We start from the raw sequence: 17,474 nt of genomic DNA, 5'->3' as shown, positions 1-17,474 counted from the left end.
GAAAGGAGAACCTCTTTAGCTCTGAAGGGAAGCAGAAGCCCTCCCTCCCATCAGAACAGACAACTGGACTAGATTACACTGGAGGTGAGTATCTCCAATAGTTATTAATGCCAAAGGACCCTCCCATTGCAGACATCCTGGAATTTGCAAAAGCAAGTGCTGCTGTCTTCTCATTGCAACCTCGTGTGAATGGGGCCACCATTCAATCTACCTCAGAACGGGTGAAGGAAGGTGATCAAGTCCTGGGCTCCACAGTATCAATAGCAACTTTTGTGGTATTTTCTGGAGTCTAACATAAACAAAACCATTGTTCTGAAGGTTATTTATAGTTAAAATTAAAAAAAACTCAGCTTGCAAGCCACTAGATTTTCTCTTTGCCACAGTCAAATATACTATGTTCACAATTCTCTTCTCTCCACCCCACACAGACCCAGCACACAATGCAGCATTCAATCCTCCATTTGTTGCTAAGTCTAAGGTCCTGTCTAATTATCAGGAGTAGAAGATTGACAACTGTATTGCTTGCAAGTTAATTGGGAAGGCAGAGTTAATTCCAGTGAGTTTTGTAGTAATGAGATAGAAAAACATAGGCCTCTCACCACTCTGCTGCTGATATACTGAACCCACGTCCTGAAGGGGGAAGCTTACTCTCTGAAATTTATCTCAACAGCAAGGATCTGAAACATAAGTTCATTCATTTCTCTCGACATACCAGGAACTGGAAAATCCCACTCATTGTATCATTTCATCTACCACCACCTTGATGTCCGCTGTGTGCTAGGTTCGATGGGGATCGTTAGAAGCCTGTCAAACAGCACGGCCTTTCATGGTTTAGCCTATTTTCAATGTCTCCTTTCTTGAAGTTCCATCAGTACACATGCATTTCGATAGGACTCACCCAACAGTGAACAAGAAGGGTTGAGTGGATTGGTATCCTCCCAGCCCAGGGAACTGAGACCAATTGTGAAGTCTCTCTGACATGCTTCACTAAAATTAGGAATCAAACCTATGGCATTCCTGGATCAGCGACTCGCTGAACTGAGAGTGAGAAATGCATAGATTGGCATTTACAATTCAAAGTATGTCCAACTTCACATGTGAGAATATCTTATCAAATTCTCCTTCCAGTGTGAACCCTGTAAGGTTATTTACTGCAGTTTTCTTTTTAAAGAAAGATATATTTCATGATTCTGTTTAAACTCAACCATTGATTTTTTTGTGACTAAATTGGACCCTGTGATCTTTGACGATTTTGTACCCTTTCTTGAGTATATTGTACCTTTAAAGTGTGGAAATGATTAAATTTATGATGTTACTGACTCTGCACTCCATTTAATGACTGCATCTCAGGTATTTCTTGCTTATCTCGTCAGTGCAGTCGGTGTTTCCTTTCTCATTTATCTTGCGTTTCAATTTACCATGACACAATTTTTCCATTCAATTATCTTTCAATAATTTTCCTGAAACCATCAAAAATTTCAGTACAGAAAGCCAAGTTAGCTATTAAGCAGATAGAGACACATGCCTATTTCCCAGCCAATACATCGTATCTTTTAATATTTTACTCCTTAAATTTCTTTCAACTGTTGTAGTTAAGTCAGCTTCAATTGGTAAATACAGTCAAGTATCTTCCAACATCAGCCCATGCTTAGAAAAAAATCTTTGTACTCCCCCATGGATTTTTTCTATTTTATCCAAACTCAAATTTCCAATATTTTATATTTTGTGATATTTTACGTTTTGCAAATTTAACATTGTTACTTGGAAATCATTGAAATTACTAAGTACTTATCATGGTTTCTCAGGCATTAAATACAGATTTGTGTTTAGGTGAAATAGTTGGATTTTTTAAATAAGTGTAAAACCTCTAATGTTCTTCACTTTTAACCTTTTTTTAGTTCTCTGCTGAAGTTAATTTTCTGATTTGTCAGGTGTATTCTTTCTTCCACCAAATATTTTCAAATTAAAACTTACATTTAAAAATAATTTCTCTGAATACCTTCAGTATTTCATTTCCTGTAAGTCACTTTGGAAATAAAGTCACAAAATGGCAGCATCTGTATTTTCATCACTGTGGGTATTGTTTTAGTACCAAAATGCTGCCTGTGAACATTTCCAACATGGCATGTGTCAAAAGCCATTGTGGTGAGAGCATTAACATGGACATTAGGAGCTTTGCCCAAATTTATATAGAGGAGGCAAATCATGACATCAGTCTGTAAGTGTGCAATGCTGATATATCAGCAACATTGCCATTTCTGACCTCACCAAGCTTGCACCCTGTCTCAGCCTTATCTCAGAAGGTGCATTCAGCAGCAGTTAGCAAAGCTGCTGATCTTGCTCCCAGTTGTGGGTAATTTGGTTGCAATTCTTTTTGGACTGCAGAATGAGATAGATGGAGAAAAAGTAATGGAACAGGGGCATTAAATAGGAAGAAAAGTTGCTTACAGAGGAAAGAGGATGAGAGGGAAAGTGGCTCTTGGTAGACAATCTTATTCATCTGTGACCTGCTGAGAGTATTTCTCTAACCTCCTACTAAGCCTGAACTAGAGGTGTTCACAGAAGTCTGCCATCTCTTGCAGTCAGACTTGCAACTTCCGAGCAGCCAGATACTGCCAATCACAGTAAAGGGGAACATGACTCTGACTTCCTTTGTGTCAGGAGCCCTCCAGGCTAGAACAGGTAACATCAGCAGCATCTCCCAGTTTGCTATCAGTTGCTATATCAACGAGGTGGCAGAAACTCATTTTGCTAGGAAATGTTCTATGTAAATTAGGAGTGTGCCTACTGGAGTTTGCCAGGATAACGGACTTTGCTATAAGCATCAATTCCACACACATGCCTTTGCCAACAACACGCTTCTATACCCGAACAAAGAGGGCCAACTGCTTAATATCAAATTGACATCCAACTGCACTCAATACATGAAGGTGAACCTTGGTAACCCTGGCATTGATCGTTATTCTTTCATTCTGTGCCTTCTAAGCTAATGTTTCAGCTACCCTGACCAAATAGAGTCACCCACTTCCCATCTGAGTCAATGCTAACTGCAACTCAACCATTTGTAGCCAGGTTGCTCAGAACGAATGCTGTGTACTGTCATGAGAAACTTTGTGCCTTTCCTCTGCAGGTGGCTCCTGCTGCATTTGTTACTGTGAGCTACCTTCTGCTGCAGGAGGGGGGAGTTCCCTGAATAGAATCAAGATCTGGAGGCAACCTGGAAGAAATCTGAAGCACTAGGGAGAAAATAAATTGAAGTCTGGGGCTCACAGCTTATCACTGGGAGAACCAAGAGCTGGAGCAGACCTGAGTTTGAAAAAAAAACAAATAAATAAAATTGTAATATCAAAAGAAGGCTGGAATTTGATTAATTGATGAGTATTTCAGCACTGTTCTCCTTTGGTCAAAGGTAGGGAGTTGATATAAGCTGATGGGAAATCAAAATATTAAGAATTTTTTAAGAATGTGATGACATGTTGCCTCCTTGGTGCCAGAGTCAAGAATGTCATTGAATGCAGAGCATCCTGGGAAAGACAAGCAGTGAGCAATCATAGAACTTAGAACATAGAAAAGTACAGCACAGAACAGGCCCTTTGGCCTATGATGTTTTGCTGAGGTTTAATCCTAATGTAAAATATAGTAACTTAACCTACACACCCCTCAACTCACTGCTATCCACGTGCATGTCCAGCAGTCACTTAAATGTCCCCAGTGACTCTGCTCCCACCACCACAGCTGGCAATGCATTCTGTGCATTCACAACTCTCTGCGTAAAGAACCTACCTCTGACATCTCCTTTATACTTTCCTCCTAATATCTCCAAACTATGACTCCTCATACCAGTCAATCCTGCCCTGGGGAAAAGTGTCTGGCTATTGACTCTATCTATTCCACTCATTATTTTGTACACCTCGATCAGGTCTCCTCGCTTTCTCCTTCCCTCCAGTGAGAAAAGTTCAAGCTTATTCAACCTTTCTTCATAAGGCAAGCCCTCCAGTCCAGGCAGTATCCTGGTAAACCTTCTTTGCACCCACTCCAAAGCCTCTGAATCTTTCCAATGACACAGGCAGAAAGAGATATATAACCCTGCTGTAATAATGTCGGGAGCTGTACAGGAAATTAGCAAACAGGACCTTGATTACTGATGGTGTCACACACAAGTGAGTATAGAAATCTGAGGATATGAAAGATGAATGCATGGCTGGAAAGATGGTGCAGGAGGGAGGGCTTTAGATTCTAGATAATGGCTGCCTTTACTTGAACATCTGTTAGTCTTTGCTCAAAGTAATATACAATAGTTATAAGTTATTCAGTAGTTTCAAAGGGGGAAGTCATAAAGTTTAAATCAGGATTGTGCACATGTGTGTAGTTGTAGAATGCAATTAACTCATTAGGATTAGTGAGTTGCATGCTTGTGGTCAAATGGCAATATAAAGGAAATCTGGATATAAAGATGGCTGTGAATCAAACCTAGCTTAAAGAAGGACAAGGAATTGAATATTCCTCGGTCAATGGTGTTCAGGAAATATAGGAAAGGAAATAAAATGAGAGATTGGTAATACTGAGTAAGGAGAACATTGAAATCCTGAATGTCCCAGAACATTGAAGAACAGAATATATTTAGTGAGAGCTCAGGAACAAAAAAGATGCGATCACATTGCATGCCATAGTCTACAGGTTATCAAGTAATAGATTGTAATAAAACAAATTTGGAAGGAAGCTACAAAGAAATACAAATAATGTCATTAAATAGGACATCTTAATTATCTGAATACAGACTGGGATATCAGTAGTATAAAGGAAAGAGATAATTAAGGGTTCCTAAACTGTGTTCTGGAGAATTTCCTGCATCAGTCCAATGAGGATAGTTCCTAGTCCATCACTGGATCTTGAGAATAAGCTGAGTCAAGTGAATGAAGTGTCAATAGGGAAATACTTAGAGGACAGTAATTATTATATCATTGGCAATAGAAAAGGACCATGAATTAAAATTAACTTAATAGTTTCTATCTGTCTTTACCAAGGATGAAAACATGGCACAGTGACAGTGAAGGGATGGGTTGTTCAGATACTTGGAGGATTCATAGCTATTAAGGAGTCGGTACTGGATAGGCTGTCTGTAGTTCTTGTTGACAAGAAACCAAGAGCAGATAAGGTACATCCAAGGATACTGAGGAAAGTGAGAACAGTAATTGTGGTGAAACTGATCATAATTTCTCAGGCTTCCTTATACTTAGGGGTATTGCAAGAGGAGACTGCAAATTTTAGATCCTACCTGAAAAGCTAATGTAAAGCTAAGCCCACCAGTGATAGCCAAGTCAGTTTAATCTTGATCAAAGGGAAGCTTCTAGAAATGAGAATTTTGGACAAACTTAATGGTCATTTTACCAAAACTAAGTTAACTAAAAAAAATCAGCAATGGTTTGTACTGGAAAATTGTGTGTAACTAACTTGAGAAGGTAATGTTGAGCTGTTTTCTTGTCCATTTGGTGTAGGTACGTGCACAATGCTGTTAGGGAGAGAGTTCCAGGCTTTTGAGCCAGTAACACTGAAGGTTAGAATGGTGAGTGACTTGGAGGGGAGCTTGCAGCTAGTGGTGTTTGCATGTATCTGCTGCCCTTATCTTTCTAGATGGTAGTGATCATGGCTTTGGAAAGTGCTTAGGAGCCTTGGATAGTTTCTGCAGTGCATTTTGTAGATGATGCGCACTATTGTGGCTGAGCTTCAGCAATGGAGGGAGCAAACATTTGTGGATGTGGGACCAAAAAAGCAGGTTATTTTGTGCTGGATGGTGTCAAACGTCTTGAGTGCTGTGGGAGTTGTACACAACCAGTCAAGTGGGAAGTATTCAATCTCACTCTTGTAGATAGTGGAAAGACTTTGGAGAGTCATGACTAAACTTCCTCGCTGCAAGACAGCTCATGATTCATGTATATGTCATTAAAGGTGGCAGGATAACATGAAAGTTCAGATAGTAAAATTTCCAGACAGTTTCATAGGTTTTATTAAGAGGTGACTAGAGTACAAGAGCAAGTAAGCTATGTTAAATATTTATAAAATATTGGCACGATCACAGCTGGAATTTTATATCTAGTTCTGGGTGCCACACTTTCGGAAAGATGCGATGTCATTAGAGGTAATGCTATTTGCATCTATTTACTCTTGTGACTACCTGCTCTCATTACTACTTATCTGGAGGGCTTCCTGGTTCCCTGCAGAAGAAGACAGAAGGACAGATATCCATTTCATTCACAGGGCCTCATATGCTGCATTACAATATCTGAGAGCTGACTTTCTGCTATAGTGTGCCATCTTCACTTTCCCCTGGTTTGCAGTACCTGCTGCAATCAAAATGTACCTCCTTTTTTTAAAAATTCATTCATGGCTTCTGGGCATTACTGGCTGGATGAGCAATTATTGTCCAACCCTAGTTGCTCCTGAGAAGATTGCAGTGAGCTGAAGGGATGAATGCTGCATCTAAGAGACCTGAGCCTCACATGACCGTGGGCGCCTTGCTGAGACATGAAGCTACTAAACTGCAAAGCTAAATCAGGACTGCATGGTACCATTTTTTTAAATTGCATGAAGGTTGTCAGCTGCATTGAATGGACATGGTTTACTGCTACATCACAACTTACACATTCATTTCCATAAACCATTCAACTTTTAGTCCGACATTTTGTATCTCATGCAACTTCGGTGTGTAATATTTTTCATACGGGAACTTGTCGTCACTCACGTTTATCCACAGGTAATAACAGAGATGTTATCATGGTGGTCAGGTGTCCTGACAAAGTGAGCAATGATAGTCGGATAGCAAACAGGAATAGATTTGAAACCTTCAGAAACCTTGAAGTGGAGAGGGGAAGAAAAGTACACATCATTATAGCAATAATTACTTCAGCAATGAGCAGTCATTTGCAACTGAATAATTTCCCATTGTCACACACAATTGTGCTCACTTAAAGAGAACAAACCAATGTGTAACCTTACAAAGATTTGAAGTCCCTAATTATACATGCAATGGCAGACTGTTTAATATAAATTGATTTCAAAATTCTGTTTGTTTTATATCACCAAGTCTCAAATCCATTGATTGAGAATAAATTAAGCCTAACATCGAGAGATATGTCTTCGATCAATCAATTGTAACTCTGAAATTGTGTAATATTGAATGTGCCTTGTACCCACATCAAACTGCTTTGTAGCTCAAATCACATATTACAGCAAGACTGACTTAAGTGGCCAAGATTTCAGATAATACCAATGTATTGGGATTTATAATCTTACAACTGACTACTTCCCCACTGCTCACATCAATGTTTGAACTTAAATGAGAGGGTAATATTGCCAATTATATATAAGACTATACAGTTTAGTAACAAAAACAAGTTAGTTGAGTTCTTTAAAAGTTAGCAAATAAAGAATCATTGCAATAAACTCAAACAACGATGTAAGTATTTTCAGCATAAAGTTTAAAATGTGCAAGTATGTCTCATGCGCACACACATGCACCCTCTGCTGTGTATTAACACAAGTAGACTTTAGCTGGAAATGTGTTGCTGGAAAAGCGCAGCAGGTCAGGCAGCATCCAGGGAACAGGAGAATCGACGTTTCGGGCATAAGCCCTTCTTCAGGAATGGGGAAAGTTTGTCCAGCAGGCTAAGATAAAAGGTAGGGAGGAGGGACTTGGGAAAGGGGCGTCGGAAATGTGATAGGTGGAAAGAGGTCAAGGTGAGGGTGATAGGTCAGACTGGGGTGGGGGCGGAGAGGTCGGGAAGAAGATCTCAGGTTAGGAAGGCGGTGCTGAATTTGATGGATTTGACTGAGACAGGGTGGGGGGAGGGGAAATGAGGAAACTGGTGAAATCCGAGTTCATCCATTGTGGTTGGAGGGTTCCTAGCCGGAAGATGAGGCGTTCTTCCTCCAACCGTCGTTTCGCTGTGGTCTGACGATGGAGGAGTCCAAAGACCTGCATATCCTTAGTGGAGTGGGAGGGGGAATTGAAATGTTGAGCTACAGGGTGGTTGGGTTGGTTGGTCCGGGTGTCCCAGAGGTGTTCTCTGAAACGCTCCGCAAGTAGCCGGCCTGTCTCCCCAATATAGAGGAGGCCACATCGGGTGCAGAGGATGCAATAGATGATATGCGTGGAGGTGCAGGTGAATCTGTGGCGGATATGGAAGTTTCCTTTGGGGCCTTGGAGGGAGGTGAGGGGGGAGGTGTGGGCGCAAGTCTTGCATCTCCTGCGGTTGCAGGGGAAGGTGCCGGGAGTGGAGGTTGGGTTGGTGGGGGGTGTGGATCTGACGAGGGAGTCACGGAGGGAGTGGTCTTTACGGAATGCTGATAGGGGAGGGGAGGGAAATATGTCCTTGGTGGTGGGGTCCGTTTGGAGGTAGCGGAAATGACGGCGGATGATGCGCTGTACATGGAGATGGGTGGGGTGGTAGGTGAGGACCAGTGGGGTTCTGTCCTGGTGGCGGTTGGAGGGGCGGGGTTCAAGGGCGGAGGAGCGGGAAGTGGAAGAGATGCGGTGGAGGGCATCGTCGACCACGTCGGGGGGGAAATTGCGGTCCTTGAAGAAGGAGGCCATCTGGGATGTGCGTTTTTGGAACTGGTCCTCCTGGGAGCAGACGCGGCAGAGTCGAAGGAATTGGGAGAATGGGATGGCGTTTTTACAGGGGGCAGGATGGGAGGAGGTGTAGTCCAGGTAGCTGTGGGAGTCGGTCGGTTTGTAGTAGATGTCCGTGTTGATTCGGTCGCCTGAGATGGAAATGGAAAGGTTGAGGAAGGGGAGGGAGGAATCTGAGACTGTCCAGGTGAATTTGAGGTCGGGGTGGAAGGTGTTGGTGAAGTGGATGAACTGTTCAACTTCCTCGTGGGAGCACGAGGCGGCGCCGATACAGTCATCGATGTAGCGGAGGAAAAGGTGGGGGGTGGGGCCAGTGTAGTTGCGGAAGATGGATTGTTCCACATATCCTACGAAGAGGCAGGCATAGCTGGGGCCCATGCAGGTGCCCATGGCTACTCCTTTCGTTTGGAGGATGTGGGAGGATTGGAAGGAGAAGTTGTTCAGGGTGAGGACCAGTTCAGTCAGTCGAAGGAGGGTGTCAGTGGAAGGGTACTGGTCGGTACGGCGGGAAAGAAAGAAGCGGAGGGCTTTGAGTCCTTCGTGATGGGGGATGGAGGTATACAGGGACTGGATGTCCATGGTGAAAATAAGGCGTTGGGGACCGGGGAAGCGAAAATCATGGAGCAGGTGGAGGGCATGGGTGGTGTCCCGAACGTAGGTGGGGAGTTCTTGGACTAAGGGGGACAGGACCGTGTCGAGGTATGCAGAGATGAGTTCGGTGGGGCAGGAGCAGGCGGAGACAATGGGTCGGCCGGGGCAGTCAGGTTTGTGGATTTTGGGCAGGAGGTAGAAGCGGGAGGTGCGGGGTTGTGGGACTATGAGGTTGGAGGCGATGGATGGGAGATCACCCGAGGTGATGAGGTTATGGACGGTCTGGGAGATGATGGTTTGGTGGTGGGGGGTGGGGTCCTGGTCAAGGGGGCAGTAGGAGGAGGTATCTGCGAGCTGGCGTTTGGCCTCAGCGGTGTAGAGGTCGGTGAGCCAAACTACTACCGCGCCTCCCTTGTCTGCTGGTTTGATAGTGAGGTTGGGGTGAGTAGACTTTAGTCAACCACAGCTAAAAGAATTATTCAGATTGCCCAAATGCTAGTTTACAGCCAAAGGCACTCTCCACATGAGCTAATAGTTCAGGACTTTCTCCTTGGGTCATTTCTTTTCAGTTGAAACTTTATTGCTGGAACAGCACAGCAGGTCAGGCAGCATCCAGGGAACAGGAGATTCGACGTTTCGGGCACAGGCCCTTCTTCATTCCTGAAGAAGGGCCTGTGCCCGAAACGTCGAATCTCCTGTTCCCTGGATGCTGCCTGACCTGCTGTGCTGTTCCAGCAATAAAGTTTCAACTTTGATCTCCAGCATCTGCAGACCTCACTTTCTCCTCATTTCTTTTCAGGTTGAATTCTGGATTTCTTTTGTCAATGGGATAGATTGAAACGTGAAAGTGCAATCACTAGCCATGAACCCCTTGTGTGAAGTCATTAAACGCCTTTTGAGTATTGATGCAATACTGCTTTTGAAGTCAGACTCTGAATTGAGCTCTCTGACCACCTACTGCTCTTCCCTTTTATGGCCTGACCTTAAATGGATCCTAGAATCCTGTGGAACCATTATAGAACCCCAAGAGTGCAGAAAGAGGCCATTCAGCCTATCAAGTCTGCACCAAACGTCCAAAGAGCACCCCACCAAGATCCACCTCATCTCTGCATTTCCCATTGCTAATGCACCTAACCTGCATGTTTTTGAACTCCGAAAGGAAACTGGAGCACCCAGAGGAAACCCAGGCCGACACAGGGAGAATATGCAAATACCACACTGACAGTCACCTGAGGCTGGAATCCCTGGCACTGTGAGGCAGCAGTGCTAACCACTGTGCCACCACTCCACCCTTATGTCTCTCTTTCTACTTGAAATAACTCTTCAAGAGACCGGCATCCCATCACCAATCAAAAAACATAAATGATATGGTCTTTACATAGCACTGTACACATTCCAAAACATATTGGATCATGAGAGAAAATAAGATGCACGTCTTGTTGTTAATACCCTCAGAAATTATTGTATCAATTGACTTCATTAAAGAGAGATCTTAACAAGGGAGTTCAAAGTTATGCAGGATTTATTTTGACAGGAAATGAAGAAACAGAGTCTGAAAATACCACAAGTGTTATGATGTATTCGAAAGGGATTTGCTTCCAGCTGTGTTACAGATTAAACATCTGTCATGGCTATGAAATCAAAAACTGTTCAGTCTGCAAATTATATGGGATGGCATGCCTGAGAACATGAGTGTGATTAATAGCATGTGCATGACAAAGTAAGGGTGTGGATCACAGAGTATGTGTGTTAACTGCGCTTGATGCTAGATTTCAGATATGTTTTGTACTTAGCATTTTCATGCAGTCCTTCAACACTATCAAAATTAAAATATTTTACATGTTCTCATTATAATGTCTAAAACTAGGGGCGTGCATTTAAGGTGAGGGGAAAGTTCAAAGGATATGTGAGGGGCAATACTTTTACTCTGAGAGTGGTAGGAGTCTGGAGTGTGCTGTAGGGTGATAATGGAGGCAGATATGATAGAGGCATTTAAGAGACTTTTGAATATGCAAGGAATGGAGGGATGTGGACCAAAGACAGACAGAAGGGATTAGTTTAACTTGGCATCATGTTTGACACAGCATCGTGGGCCGAAGGGCCTGTTCTTGTGCTGTACTGTTGCATGTTCTATGTTGTTCTATGTTCTGTATTGAGACAGGGTGCTGGAGGTTTTCACATACTTTGTAACATGAAATTGAACTTCCAGGATATGCATTAGATTTCTGTAAAATGTCTGATACAAATGTAGTTTTGCAAAGTGATCCATTCAATTGTCAGTCATCCTCTTATTGACAAACTTTAATTGGTTTTAAGCTCATTTAAGCTATGGCAGGAGAATTTATTTATTCAGAAAATATCTGGATGGAGATCTTTGACCTTTGGGACTTGTTTCCAGTCCAGTGGAGAATTTTTCTCTGTTTATTGTTAGGATCCAGCATAAAATGGATTTGGATAGTTTTGAATAGTAAGGACATAACAAAAACACAGCTGCTACATTGGTGCTTGATGTGAGCAATCTCATTCAGATGACAGGACACTGGTATGACACAAAGCAGATTGAGCTTTACTCTGATGGGTAAAAACAAGGACTACAGATGCTGGAAACCCGATTCTAGATTAGAGTGGTGCTGGAAAAGCACAGCAGGTCAGGCTTTCTGGATTAGAGTGATTCGAAGATGCCGGTGTTGGACTGGGGTGTACAAAGTTAAAAATCACACAACACCAGGTTATAGTCCAGCAGGTTTAATTGGAAGCACACTAGCTTTCGGAGCGACGCTCCTTCATCAGGTGATTGTGAGTGGTGCTGGAAAAGCACAGCAGGTCAGGCTTTCTGGATTAGAGTGGTGCTGGAAAAGCACAGCAGGTCAGGCTTTGGAAAAGCACAGCAGATCAGGCCGCTCCCTCACCACCCGACGCCTGGAGGAAGAACGTCTCATCTTCCACCTTGGAACACTTCAACCCCAGGGCATCAATGTAGATTTCACCAGTTTCCTCATTTCCCCTCCCCCCACCTTACCCCAGTTCCAACCTTCCAGCTCAGCACTGTCCTCATGACCTGTCCTACCTGCCTATCTTCCTTTCCAACTATCCACTCCACCCTCCCCTCTGACCTATCACCTCCATCCCACCCCCATTCACCTATGCTACTTTCTCCCCACCCCCACCCCCTCTCATTTATCTCTCCACCCTGCAGGTACCCTGCCTCTATTCCTGAAGGGCTTTTGCCCGAAACGTCGATTCTCCTGCTCCTTGGATGCTGCCTGACCTGCTGTGCTTTTCCAGCACAACTCTAATCCAGACCTGAGCTTTACTTTGACCCAGGTTAGAATGAATACCATGCCCTCCTTTAATATTTAAATTGGGATTTTGTCAGGTTTACTAAAAGCATGCTTGTTGACAACAATTACTTCATGGATGACTTGATCAAACTCATCCTAATCAAAGCAGGAGCAAATTACTGCAGATACTGGAATCTGGGCTGACCAATCCTCCATCCCCTTCACGGTCAGGACTGACCACCTGAGGGTGCTGGGTATTTGGTTCGGAGAGGCTGGGGCGTGCACCAAGTCTTGGGGGGAGCGTATCAGCAACGTGAAGCAGAAACTGGGCAGATGGAAGCTACGGTCGCTCCCCATCGTGAGTAAAAACCTAGTCATCAAGTGTGAGGCACTGTCAGTGTTGTTATATGTGGCACAGGTCTGGCCTATTACCAGAACCTGTGCCGTCGCAGTCACTCGGGCCATCTTCCATTTTATATGGAGATCAAAGATGGCCAGGGTCCAAAAGAACTTGATGTACAAAGATCTGGGCAACGGGGTAAGAAGTTCACCAAATGCCACTCTCACCTTTGTGTGTGGCTGCATAAAGCTGTGCGTGGATCCCCGGTACGCAAACACCAAGTGTCACTATGTACTGAGGTTCTACCTGTCCCCGATGTTGCGAAGGATGGGCCTGGTCTCGCTGCCGCGGAAAGCTCCAAGTAGTTGGACCATTCTGTATTACCTGTCCTTTGTGGAGAAATTTATGAAGAAAAACACCTTTGACAACAAGTCCATCAGGAAGTGGTCAGCATGTAGTGTCCTTGAGACCCTTCGGGAAAAGGGGAGGGTGGATCCTGTCGAGCGGTTCCCTGGGCAAACTGTCAAAGTCATTTGGCAGAATGCCTCATCGCCAGAACTTTCCAACAAGCACCAAGACATGGCTTGGCTGGTGGTGAGAAGGGCTCTGCCTGTGAGATCCTTTATGCACACCCGGACTCTCAGCCGCACCGCACGCTGCCCTTGAAGCGGCTGCGGGGAGGACGAGATTATCACACACCTCCTTCTGGAATGTGCCTATGCAGAGGAAGTCTGGAGAGGAATGCAGTGGTGTTTGTCGAGGTTCGTCCCGAGCAGCGCCGTGACGCGGGACTCCGTACTCTACGGCCTGTTCCCCGGGACGCACACCGAGATGAACATCAACTGTGCCTGGAGGATCATCAACTCGGTGAAAGACACTCTTTAGTCTGTCCAAAACCTGTTGATCTTCCAGCTGAAGGAGTTGACCCCGACTGAGTGTTGCAGACTGGCACATTCCAAGGTCCAGGACTACGTGCTGAGGGATGCGCTGAAGCTTGGGGCAGCTGCGGCCAAGGCACGGTGGGGAAAGACCACCATGTAACGTCTGCCTTCCTAAGAACAGGGGGCCCACACAGTAAGTGGGCTCCGCTGAAGCCTCAGCTAAATATATGGATAGTAAACGTATAGACCTGTATATACGAATGAATACTCGATCTCTGTATGCAAAGAAATGGAATGTTTACATATGTATGGCATGACCAATTGTATAGATCATCAAAATATTTTATGAATAAAGTATATTTTTAAATTTAAAAAAATCTGTACTGGAAACAACAAATGCTGGAAATCACAGTGGATCAGATAGCATCCATGGAGAGAGAGCAAGCTAATGTTTCGAGTCTTCACCAGAGCTGAAGTGAAGTGTGGAGCAGACAGCATTTATGATACAGTGTCTTTATACCTTCCACATTAAACTCTATTTTCCACCTCTCAGCCCAGCTCTGCAGCTCATCTATGTCCCTCTGTAACCTGCAGCATTCTTTGGCACACTCCACAATTCCACCAACTTTTTGGAGTGCTGTGGGAGAAAGGATTAGTTCAGATTAAGTGATCGGAATGTGAGAATGGCAGAACAATGGTGTGTCTAACTGCCAGATTGGACAGAACAGACAGTCCCACTGGAGTGAGGTGAGGGGAGAGAGAGAATGTAACAAACAAAGCTAAAACAAAGGGAAGGAATGGGTTCACAATTTGAAGGCATTGAACTCAGTATTGAGCCCAGAAGTTGTAAAGTGCCTCATTTGAAGATGAGATGTTGTGCCTCCAGGAGCTATAGGAGTCAGTGGCTTTGTAGTGGATGGCAGTGGATAGTTTATTTCCTGAAATGGAAATGAAAGGCCAAGGAAAGGAAGGGAAATGTTGGAAATGGGCGATGTGAAAGTTATAAAGGGGTAGAAATTGGAGGCAAATTGAACAAATTTTTCAAAATTCAGGCAAGGACATGAAGCAGAACCGAAACAGTCGTCGAGGTACTGAGCGAAGAGTTATCAGAGGGGGACAGCTTAGGACTGGAACAAGGATCATTTTACATACCCCATAAAGAGGCAGTCATAACTGGGGGTGCCCATCGCCATTCCTGTGACTTGGCAAAAGTGAGATGAATCATAGGAGAAATTGTTCAGTGAGAGAACAAATTCAGCCAGGTGGAGGAGAGTGGTGGTGGATGGGGATTGTTCAGGCCTCTGGTCGAGGAAGAAGCTGAAAGCCCTCAGATTGTCCTGGTGGGGAGTGGAGGTATACAGGGATTGGACAATCCATGGTGAACAGGAGGCAGTTAGAGCCAGGGAACTGGAAGTTGACAATATGTCAGAGGAATCGTGAATGTAGGTGGGCAGGATGTGGTCAAGTGGAAAGAGAATGGAGTCAAGGTATGAGGAAATGAGCTCAGTGGGGTAGGAACAAGCTGATTCGATGGGACTACCAGAGCAATCTGATTTGTGGATTTTGGGAAGGAGGTAGAAGTGAGCTGTCCGGATTGGGGAGACTATCAGGTTGGAGGCATTTGGGGGATGATCTCCAGAGGTAATGAGTTCGGTGACAGTCCTAGCAAGCATTGTTGTATCTCCTTGCCTCCAACCCTATCTTCTCCAGAAAGAACGACATTTTCCTAGCCACCATCAGTTCTAAAGCAAGGTCACTGAACCTGAAATGATTTCTAATTTCTCTCCACAGATGCTGCGACACCTGCTGAGCATTTCTAGTAATTTCTGCTTTTGTTTCCGATTTCCAGCATCTGCAGTTTGTTCAGTTTTTATGCAGTACCATCAGTCTGGTGGGGGGCTGCCAGGTTGCGTTGGTGTTGGCACAGGTAATAGGTGTCAGGTTTGGCAGTGAGATGGTGGGTTGGGTACAGCAGGTAAATGTGTTAGGTCAGGAGTGTATCAGGGACGGGGACGAATCTAGTTTGGGGGCCATCAGTGGTGAGTAGGGGTTTCAGTTTAATAGTTACTCAAGAGTTAGAGAAGTTTTAATCTTCTAATTTTTAAGTAAGTTAAAGCGTTCTGAATTCTTTGACTTTAAGGAACTTTCCTGGAGAGTTCTAGACACAGGATTGTGAATGGAATTTTTAATTTCCCAGGAGTCAGCTGTCAGGAATTCCACCTGATGTCGCCCTCTCACCCCCTGCTTCGGTGCCACATGGGAAAACCCTGGAGCCTGCCCCCTGCTACGTTGTGCTTTGTTTTGCTTTCCCATCAAAGTCACTTTTAGAAACCGTGTTTTCCAAGTTTCAGCCACGTTCCTTTCCTTTAGCAAGTGGAGACTGGGTTCAAGTAACACAGATCCACTTCAGTTTGAATTGACTTCCCATGATTTTTGCACCTCAAGTTCAGGTCTGTAACAGCTCAACAGTATATTTATTGCTGGCTTCAGGTTGTGATAATATAAATTAAACAGAAATGCAAAATGTATTACCTGCTGTTGGAACATTCGGCATGGGCTAATTCAACATTGCAAACCCCTTCCTATTCTCAGACCCAATTTCACAGCCTGCAACTTTTTGCAAATGGCCATTTCAGCTTTAAATGAGACGTTATAAAATGTATTGTTGCGTAAATCCCAGTTAGAATGTGGCAGCAATGACATTTAACTTCAATGTTGACAAATTGTAAATGGAAACAAATTGTGCCGACTGCAGAAGAAGTCAACACCATAAAATTCAATGACTTGGCCTGCCACTGAGCCAGATAGCTGAAGCATTTACAATCACCACCCCACAAGCCTTCTTGGAGTATAAACTACACCTATACAGAACTGTGGTAGTCCCCTGAGATTTGGGAATGAGGTGTAGACTACTCTAATGGATGGGGTTGATTCAGTTGGTGCAGTTTGCTTACTGTGCCACCTATACTAAATCAGAACTGCACATACAATATCATCTGTCTTTCTCACCAGCTAAAAGAAATTAATAATAATATTCAAATTCAGTGTAATTTGATGTCAAAACTCCATCGAACATCTATCATGCAACCCTCATATTTTGCTGAATATTACAATACGTACAAATTGAAATCTGTTGATTAAAATTGTCTTCCTGAGATATTTTGTTCCAGAAACAGTCTTCCTAAAAAGAAGTTTTGATCACATGCATTCTATGCAGCCTTCGAAAGAAAACAATAACAAGCAATTATCCACAACAGTATTTTGTCTACCAAAATGCGTTTTCTTTAACTGTTCTGCAATTGATTGTTTTTGGAATTCTTTTGAAGATTAATGAAGTTAATTGCAGAACAGATGCAGAAACCTGAATTGTGGCAAAAAGGGTACATACTTGCAGCTGTGTTGGAAATCAGGACAGATTGTATAGTTATTAAGGTCAAATTTTTTGCATAACCTGGTAATTATGCCAAAAATAAAATTGTAAATGATACACATTTGCTATGGTGGTCCAGATGAAATATATGCAGTCATAGAATAGAGACAGATTGCTCAGGGATGGACAAGGACAGATACCCATCATCCAGGAACAGGAATGGGTGCTTGGGAATAAACACTGAGGATTGTTAACTCTGATGTGACTCAATCTATGTAACTTGGGTTTCTCCTTTGAGTCCTTGCCTGTAATTATTTTGTCTTACAAAACAACAGTAACTGATCTTTACATGAAGATCTATATCTGGCAATTAACTGAATTA

The 17,474-nt window shown here is 43.6% G+C and overlaps 1 pseudogene; it reads left to right on the top strand.

Annotated features, from left to right (window-relative positions):
- Positions 1–107: 107 nt before the first annotated feature.
- LOC148146787 (uncharacterized) lies at positions 108–13,882 on the top strand (annotated as a pseudogene).
- Positions 13,883–17,474: the final 3,592 nt, after the last annotated feature.

The sequence above is a fragment of the Chiloscyllium plagiosum genome, unplaced genomic scaffold (assembly GCF_037043375.1).
Source record: "Chiloscyllium plagiosum isolate Xiang-an unplaced genomic scaffold, Cpla_swu_hap1 HiC_scaffold_19, whole genome shotgun sequence".
NCBI classification, from domain to species: Eukaryota; Metazoa; Chordata; class Chondrichthyes; order Orectolobiformes; family Hemiscylliidae; genus Chiloscyllium; species Chiloscyllium plagiosum.
The sequence above is the reverse complement of the archived record's forward strand: the minus strand, read 5'-3'. Positions and strand labels throughout refer to the sequence as shown.